Consider the following 9,657-nt stretch of genomic DNA (forward strand, 5'->3'; position numbering starts at 1 on the left):
TGGGTCTGAGATATTGAGGAGACCTACTGTGAGTGTGAGATATTGAGGAGACACCTACTGTGGGTGTGAGATATTGAGGAGACACCTACTGTGGGTCTGAGATATTGAGGAGACACCTACTGTGGGACTGAGATATTGAGGAGACCTACTGTGGGTGTGAGATATTGAGGAGACACCTACTGTGGGACTGAGATATTGAGGAGACCTACTGTGGGTGTGAGATATTGAGGAGACAGCTACTGTGGGTCTGAGATATTGAGGAGACCTACTGTGGGTGTGAGATATTGAGGAGACACCTACTGTGGGTCTGAGATATTGAGGAGACACCTACTGTGGGTGTGAGATATTGAGGAGGCACCTACTGTGGGTCTGAGATATTGAGGAGACCTACTGTCGGTCTGAGATATTGAGGAGACCTACTGTGGGTCTGAGATATTGAGGAGACCTACTGTGGGTCTGAGATATTGATGAGACCTACTGTGGGTCTGAGATATTGATGAGACCTACTGTGGGTCTGAGATATTGAGGAGACCTACTGTGGGTCTGAGATATTGATGAGACATACTGTGGGTCTGAGATATTGAGGAGACCTACTGTGAGTGTGAGATATTGAGGAGACACCTACTGTGGGTCTGAGATATTGAGGAGACACCTACTGTGGGTCTGAGATATTGAGGAGACACCTACTGTGGGACTGAGATATTGAGGAGACCTACTGTGGGTGTGAGATATTGAGGAGACACCTACTGTGGGACTGAGATATTGAGGAGACCTACTGTGGGTGTGAGATATTGAGGAGACAGCTACTGTGGGTCTGAGATATTGAGGAGACCTACTGTGGGTGTGAGATATTGAGGAGACACCTACTGTGGGTCTGAGATATTGAGGAGACACCTACTGTGGGTGTGAGATATTGAGGAGGCACCTACTGTGGGTCTGAGATATTGAGGAGACCTACTGTCGGTCTGAGATATTGAAGAGACCTACTGTGGGTCTGAGATATTGAGGAGACCTACTGTGGGTCTGAGATATTGATGAGACCTACTGTGGGTCTGAGATATTGATGAGACCTACTGTGGGTCTGAGATATTGAGGAGACCTACTGTGGGTCTGAGATATTGATGAGACCTACTGTGGGTCTGAGATATTGATGAGACCTACTGTGGGTCTGAGATATTGATGAGACCTACTGTGGGTCTGAGATATTGATGAGACCTACTGTGGGTCTGAGATATTGAGGAGACCTACTGTGGGTCTGAGATATTGATGAGACCTACTGTGGGTCTGGGATATTGAGGAGACCTACTGTGGGTCTGAGATATTGAGGAGACACCTACTGTGGGTCTGAGGAAATTGAGGAGACCTACTGTGGGTCTGAGATATTGAGGAGACACCTACTGTGGGTCTGAGATATTGAGGAGACACCTACTGTGGGTCTGAGATATTGAGGAGACCTACTGTGGGTCTGAGATATTGAGGAGACCTACTGTGAGTGTGAGATATTGAGGAGACACCTACTGTGGGTGTGAGATATTGAGGAGACACCTACTGTGGGTCTGAGATATTGAGGAGACACCTACTGTGGGACTGAGATATTGAGGAGACCTACTGTGGGTGTGAGATATTGAGGAGACAGCTACTGTGGGTCTGAGATATTGAGGAGACCTACTGTGGGTGTGAGATATTGAGGAGACACCTACTGTGGGTGTGAGATATTGAGGAGGCACCTACTGTGGGTCTGAGATATTGAGGAGACCTACTGTCGGTCTGAGATATTGAGGAGACCTACTGTGGGTCTGAGATATTGATGAGACCTACTGTGGGTCTGAGATATTGATGAGACCTACTGTGGGTCTGAGATATTGATGAGACCTACTGTGGGTCTGAGATATTGAGGAGACCTACTGTGGGTCTGAGATATTGATGAGACATACTGTGGGTCTGAGATATTGAGGAGACCTACTGTGAGTGTGAGATATTGAGGAGACACCTACTGTGGGTCTGAGATATTGAGGAGACACCTACTGTGGGTCTGAGATATTGAGGAGACACCTACTGTGGGACTGAGATATTGAGGAGACCTACTGTGGGTGTGAGATATTGAGGAGACACCTACTGTGGGACTGAGATATTGAGGAGACCTACTGTGGGTGTGAGATATTGAGGAGACAGCTACTGTGGGTCTGAGATATTGAGGAGACCTACTGTGGGTGTGAGATATTGAGGAGACACCTACTGTGGGTCTGAGATATTGAGGAGACACCTACTGTGGGTGTGAGATATTGAGGAGGCACCTACTGTGGGTCTGAGATATTGAGGAGACCTACTGTGGGTCTGAGATATTGAGGAGACACCTACTGTGGGTCTGAGATATTGAGGAGACACCTACTGTGGGTCTGAGATATTGAGGAGACCTACTGTGGGTCTGAGATATTGAGGAGACCTACTGTGGGTCTGAGATATTGAGGAGACAGCTACTGTGGGTCTGAGATATTGAGGAGACCTACTGTGGGTCTGAGATATTGAGGAGACCTACTGTGGGTCTGAGATATTGAGGAGACACCTACTGTGGGACTGAGATATTGAGGAGACCTACTGTGGGTGTGAGATATTGAGGAGACACCTACTGTGGGACTGAGATATTGAGGAGACCTACTGTGGGTGTGAGATATTGAGGAGACACCTACTGTGGGTGTGAGATATTGAGGAGGCACCTACTGTGGGTCTGAGATATTGAGGAGACCTACTGTGGGTCTGAGATATTGAGGAGACCTACTGTGGGTCTGAGATATTGAGGAGACCTACTGTGGGTCTGAGATATTGATGAGACCTACTGTGGGTCTGAGATATTGATGAGACCTACAGTGGGTCTGAGATATTGATGAGACCTACTGTGGGTCTGAGATATTGAGGAGACCTACTGTGGGTCTAAGATATTGATGAGACCTACTGTGGGTCTGAGATATTGAGGAGACCTACTGTGGGTCTGAGATATTGAGGAGACACCTACTGTGGGTCTGAGGAAATTGAGGAGACCTACTGTGGGTCTGAGATATTGAGGAGACCTACTGTGGGTCTGAGATATTGAGGAGACAGCTACTGTGGGTCTGAGATATTGAGGAGACAGCTACTGTGGGTCTGAGATATTGAGGAGACCTACTGTGGGTCTGAGATATTGAGGAGACCTACTGTGGGTGTGAGATATTGAGGAGACACCTACTGTGGGTCTGAGATATTGAGGAGACACCTACTGTGGGACTGAGATATTGAGGAGACCTACTGTGGGTGTGAGATATTGAGGAGACACCTACTGTGGGTGTGAGATATTGAGGAGGCACCTACTGTGGGTCTGAGATATTGAGGAGACCTACTGTGGGTCTGAGATATTGAGGAGACCTACTGTGGGTCTGAGATATTGTGAGGAGACACCTACTGTGGGTCTGAGATATTGTGAGGAGACACCTACTGTGGATCTGAGATATTGTGAGGAGACACCTACTGTGGGTCTGAGATATTGTGAGGAGACACCTACTGTGGGTGTGAGATATTGAGGAGGCACCTACTGTGGGTCTGAGATATTGAGGAGACCTACTGTGGGTCTGAGATATTGAGGAGACCTACTGTGGGTCTGAGATATTGAGGAGACCTACTGTGGGTCTGAGATATTGATGAGACCTACTGTGGGTCTGAGATATTGATGAGACCTACAGTGGGTCTGAGATATTGATGAGACCTACTGTGGGTCTGAGATATTGAGGAGACCTACTGTGGGTCTAAGATATTGATGAGACCTACTGTGGGTCTGAGATATTGAGGAGACCTACTGTGGGTCTGAGATATTGAGGAGACACCTACTGTGGGTCTGAGGAAATTGAGGAGACCTACTGTGGGTCTGAGATATTGAGGAGACCTACTGTGGGTCTGAGATATTGAGGAGACAGCTACTGTGGGTCTGAGATATTGAGGAGACAGCTACTGTGGGTCTGAGATATTGAGAAGCTACTGTGGGTCTGAGATATTGAGAGACCTACTGTGGGTCTGAATGAGGAGACCTACTGTGAGTGAGAGAGACACCTACTGTGGGTCTGAGATATTGAGAGACACCTACTGTGGGACTGAGATATTGAGGGAGACCTACTGTGGGTGTGAGATATTGAGAGACACCTACTGTGGGTGTGAGATATTGAGGAGGCACCTACTGTGGGTCTGAGATATTGAGGAGACCTACTGTGGGTCTGAGATATTGAGGAGACCTACTGTGGGTCTGAGATATTGTGAGGAGACACCTACTGTGGGTCTGAGATATTGTGAGGAGACACCTACTGTGGATCTGAGATATTGTGAGGAGACACCTACTGTGGGTCTGAGATATTGTGAGGAGACACCTACTGTGGGTCTGAGATATTGTGAGGAGACACCTACTGTGGGTCTGAGATATTGTGAGGAGACACCTACTGTGGGTCTGAGATATTGAGGAGACACCTACTGTGGGTCTGAGATATTGAGGAGACACCTGGGTCTGTTGTTCGTCTCTCCACATGTTAAAGCTCAACTCATTGACATGATGACTGTAGACTCTATTCAGTGACTCCAGCACCAACACAAAACACACTTAAAGACTCATACAAAAACACAATTAAAGTGACAGACCCTTTCCCCCGACAGACATTGCACATTTGTTGATGTCATCGGAAACAGAATGTATGATGTTAACTAAACCTCCCCACCTACACACTAACACAGAGAGGGATGAGAAAGAGAGATAAGAGAACCAGAGAGAGAGAGAGAGAGAGAGAGAGAGAGAGAGAGAGAGAGAGAGAGAGAGAGGAAGAGAACCAGAGAGAGAGAGAGAGAGAGATGTGGAGAGGAAGAGAACCAGAGAGCGAGAGAAAGGGAGGAAGAGAACCAGAGAGAGGGAGAGAGAGAGAGAGGAAGAGAACCAGAGAGAGGGAGAGAGAGAGAGAGGAAGAGAACCAGAGAGAGAGAGAGAGAGAGAGAGAGATGTGGAGAGGAAGAGAACCAGAGAGAGATGTAGAGAGGGAGAGAACCAGAGAGAGAGAGAGATGGAGGAAGAGAACCAGAGAGAGAGAGATGTGGAGAGGAAGAGAACCAGAGAAGAGAGAAAGGAGGAAGAGAACCAGAGAGAGAGAGAGAGAGAGAGAGAGGGAGAGAGAGAGAGAGGGAGGAAGAGAACCAGAGAGAGAGAGAGAGAGATGTGGAGAGGAAGAGAACCAGAGAGAGTGAGAGAGAGGAAAGAGAACCAGAGAGAGGGAGAGAGAGGGAGGAAGAGAACCAGAGAGAGAGAGAGAGGGAGGAAGAGAAGCAGAGAGAGAGAGAGAGAGAGAGGAAGAGAACCAGAGAGAGAGAGAGAGAGAGAGGTGGAGAGGAAGATAACCAGAGAGGGATGAGAGATGAGAAAGAGAGAGATGAGAAAGAGAGAGAAAGGGAGGGATAAGAGAAAGAGAGAGATGAGAGGGTTAAGAGAAAGAGAGAGAGAGATGAGAGAGACAGATGAGAGACAGATGAGAGAGAGAGAGAGGAAATGAGGGGATAAGAGAAAGAGAGAGATGAGAGATGAGAGAGATAGAGATGAGAGAGAGAGAGAGAGAGAGAGAGAGAGAGAGAGAGAGAGAAAGGCCAACAGGTACAGACAGTATATAACCACTGTACATAGGGCTCTGGTAAAACGTTGTGCACTGTGTAGGGAATAGTGTTCCATTGGGGAGGCCCTGTGTAGGGAATAGTGTTCCATTGGGGAGGCATTATGTAGGGACTAGTGTTCCATTGGGGAGGCCCTGTGTAGGGAATAGTGTTCCATTGGGGAGGCCCTGTGTAGGGAATAGTGTTCCATTGGGGAGGCATAATGTAGGGAATAGTGTTCCATTGAGGAGGCCCTGTGTAGGGAATAGTGTTCCATTGGGGAGGCATTATGTAGGGAATAGTGTTCCATTGGGGAGGCCCTGTGTAGGGAATAGTGTTCCATTGGGGAGGCCCTGTGTAGGGAATAGTGTTCCATTGGGGAGGCATAATGTAGGGAATAGTGTTCCACTGGGGAGGCCCTGTGTAGGGAATAGTGTTCCATTGGGGAGGCATAATGTAGGGAATAGTGTTCCATTGAGGAGGCCCTGTGTAGGGAATAGTGTTCCATTGGGGAGGCCCTGTGTAGGGAATAGTGTTCCATTGGGGAGGCATAAGTGTTCCATTGGGAGGCCCTGTGTAGGGAATAGTGTTCCATTGGGAGGCATAATGTAGGGAATAGTGTTCCATTGGGAGGCATAATGTAGGGAATAGTGTTCCATTGGGGAGGCATATTGTAGGGAATAGTGTTCCATTGGGGAGGCCCTGTGTAGGGAATAGTGTTCCATTGGGAGGCATAATGTAGGGAATAGTGTTCCATTGGGGAGGCATATTGTAGGGAATAGTGTTCCATTGGGGAGGCCCTGTGTAGGGAATAGTGTTCCATTGGGAGGCATAATGTAGGGAATAGTGTTCCATTGGGGAGGCATAATGTAGGGAATAGTGTTCCATTGGGAGGCCCTGTGTAGGGAATAGTGTTCCATTGGGAGGCATAATGTAGGGAATAGTGTTCCATTGGGAGGCATAATGTAGGGAATAGTGTTCCATTGGGAGGCATAATGTAGGGACTAGTGTTCCATTGGGGAGGCATAATGTAGGGAATAGTGTTCCATTGGGGAGGCCCTGTGTAGGGAATAGTGTTCCATTGGGGAGGCCCTGTGTAGGGAATAGTGTTCCATTGGGAGGCCCTGTGTAGGGAATAGTGTTCCATTGGGAGGCCCTGTGTATAATAGTGTTCCATTGGGAGAATGTGTAGGGACTAGTGTTCCATTGGGAGGCATAATGTAGGGAATAGTGTTCCATTGGGAGGCCCTGTGTAGGGAATAGTGTTCCATTGGGGAGGCCCTGTGTAGGGAATAGTGTTCCATTGGGGAGGCCCTGTGTAGGGAATAGTGTTCCATTGGGGAGGCCCTGTGTAGGGAATAGTGTTCCATTGGGGAGGCATAATGTAGGGACTAGTGTTCCATTGGGGAGGCATAATGTAGGGAATAGTGTTCCATTGGGGAGGCCCTGTGTGGCTGGTGTTATTGGGGGGCAGAGAGGGGTCAAGGGTTAGAGGTCAGGGGTACTAAAACAGTGTTCAGTTGGAAGGAAAACACGTGTAATCTTTTCCGTCATGGCACTGAATGAACACACACACACACACACACACACACACACACACACACACACACACACACACACACACACACACACACACACACACACACACACACACACACACACACACTAAAATAACAGTGATGAAGTGGAAGCGGACGCATTAATGATATTATCGTTATTCAAGACGCCGCTGTCTCCAGGGTTACCGAGACTGGCGGGCAGAGGAACGATACAAACACCAGACACACACGCGGGCAGACAGAGGACGCTGGATACGAAGAACGCCAGTCACTGAGCTGACTCATGCTCCTAGAATTAACTCTCGTGACACGGCAGTGTGTGTGTGCGTGTATCCATAGAGACAGAGTGTAAGGAGAAGAGTTCCATAGGGAGATATAGAGAGGATTATGTTCCGAAGAGAGAGACAGAAGAGAGATAGTGACAGAGATAGAGTATACTTATATATATATATATATATATAAAGATATATATACATATATAATAGATGTTCCAGGGAGGCCCTAGAGAAAGAGATAGATAAAGATAGGCATAATATATAGAGAGAATAGTGTTCCATAGAGAGAAAGATGGAGAAAGAGCAGAGAATAGAAAGAGGGAGAAAGATATATAGAATAGTGTTCCATAAGATAGAGGGATGGCTGATAGATAGGGGGCAGAGAGGGGTCATATATATATATAGAAAATTGTATCATTTATATATATATGTATATATATAAATATATAATATAGATATATTATATATATATATATATATATATATATATATATAAGGAGATATATATATATATATAAAGATATAGAAATATATATATATATACTTTATATATATATATATATATACTTTTTATATATATAGATATATAGATATAGAGATATATATTTATATAGATAGAGGACGCTGGATAGAGAGAGAGGTATAGGCAGAGAGATTTAGAGAGAGAGATGGAGAGAGAGAGAGAGAGAGGGAGAGAGAGAGAGAGAGAGAGAGAGAGAGAGAGAAAGAGAGAGAGAGAGAGAATATATATATATATAGAGATATAGAGAGATAGAGAGATAGAGGGATATATATAAGAGATTTATATATAGGGAGAAATAGATATATAGATAAAGAGGAGAGAGAAAGAGAGAGAAAGAGATAGAGATATAGAGAGAGAGGGAGATATATATATATATATATATATAGAGATATAGATATATATATGTTGTATAGAGAGATATAGTTATTTACAGGGATATAGGTATATATACGTTAGAGAGAGTGGGAGGGGAGAGACAGGAGAGAGAGAGGGGAGAGACAGGGAGAGAGGTGGAGGGAGAGAGACAGAGAGGAGAGAGAGGTGGGAGAGGAGAGACAGGGAGAGAGGTGGAGGGAGAGACAGGGAGAGATATGGGAGGGGGAGAGACAGGGAGAGAGACAAGTATAACATATACAGTATAACACATACATATAACACATATAACTAGTTAGAATCAGATGTTATTTATTACAAAATGTCAAAACCAAACTAAAACCTTCCACTATGATATATAACATCAACCACTATAAGTATTATACTATATACGCCTAGGTAACCATTTGGGCCTTCCACTATGAACTAACATCAACCACTATATATATATATATATATACCATATATTTGGGCCTTCCACTATGAACTAACATCAACCACTATAAGTAGGCACTATATAGGAATAGGTAACCATTTGGGCCTGAAACTAAACAAGAGAAAGCTTGAAGACAGGGAGAACAGAGGTTCTAGGGGAGAGACAGAAGAGAGGGAGGGAGAGACAAGGAGAAGGTGGGAATGGAAGACCTGACAGGACAGAGAGGGGGAGGGAGAGACAGGGAGAGAGGTGGGAGGGGAGAGACAGGGAGAGAGACAAGTATAACACATACAGTATAACACATACAGTATAACACATACAGTATAACACATACCAACTAGTTAGAATCAGATCATTTATTACAAAATGTGTCAAAACCAAACTCCAAAACCTTCCACTATGAACTAACATCAACCACTATAAGTAGGGCACTATATACGGAATAGGTAACCATTTGGGCCTTCCACTATGAACTAACATCAACCATTATAAGTAGGGCACTATATACGGAATAGGTAACCATTTGGGCCTGAAACTAAAACAGAACTTGAACATTCAGATCACAACAGAGGTTCTAGAAGGTTACAGAAGCCGTTGTTCCTGAGCATCTTAGCTTTCTCTGAAGAACATGGAGAATGGAAACACCTGACTAGAGACAGAGACAGAGAGAGAGAGAGAGAGAGAGACAGACAGACAGACAGACAGACAGACAGACAGACAGACAGACAGAGAGAGAGACAGAGAGAGAGAGAGAAAGAGACAGACAGAGACAGAGAAAGAGAGAGAGAGAGAGACAGAGACAGAGAGAGAGAGAGAGAGAGACAGAGACAGACAGAGAGACAGACAGACAGA

General features: G+C 45.7%; 2 long non-coding RNA genes across 2 annotated transcripts in view; both read right to left on the minus strand.

Moving 5' to 3' along the window:
- LOC127916260 (uncharacterized) lies at nucleotides 1-2,227 on the minus strand. Its single transcript, XR_008094188.1, has 3 exons — nucleotides 2,022-2,227; nucleotides 653-863; nucleotides 1-296 (listed from the first exon to the last, which is right to left on the minus strand). It is a non-coding gene; the product is annotated as an uncharacterized LOC127916260 (long non-coding RNA).
- A 6,925-nt stretch (nucleotides 2,228-9,152) lies between these two features.
- LOC127916249 (uncharacterized) overlaps nucleotides 9,153-9,657 on the minus strand; it is a 1,636-nt gene continuing 1,131 nt past the window's right edge. The window contains exon 3 of the long non-coding RNA XR_008094155.1: nucleotides 9,153-9,454. This is a non-coding gene — a long non-coding RNA (uncharacterized LOC127916249). The remainder of the gene's footprint in view (nucleotides 9,455-9,657) is intronic.

The sequence above is a fragment of the Oncorhynchus keta genome, chromosome 35 (assembly GCF_023373465.1).
Source record: "Oncorhynchus keta strain PuntledgeMale-10-30-2019 chromosome 35, Oket_V2, whole genome shotgun sequence".
In the NCBI taxonomy this organism is placed as follows: Eukaryota; Metazoa; Chordata; class Actinopteri; order Salmoniformes; family Salmonidae; genus Oncorhynchus; species Oncorhynchus keta.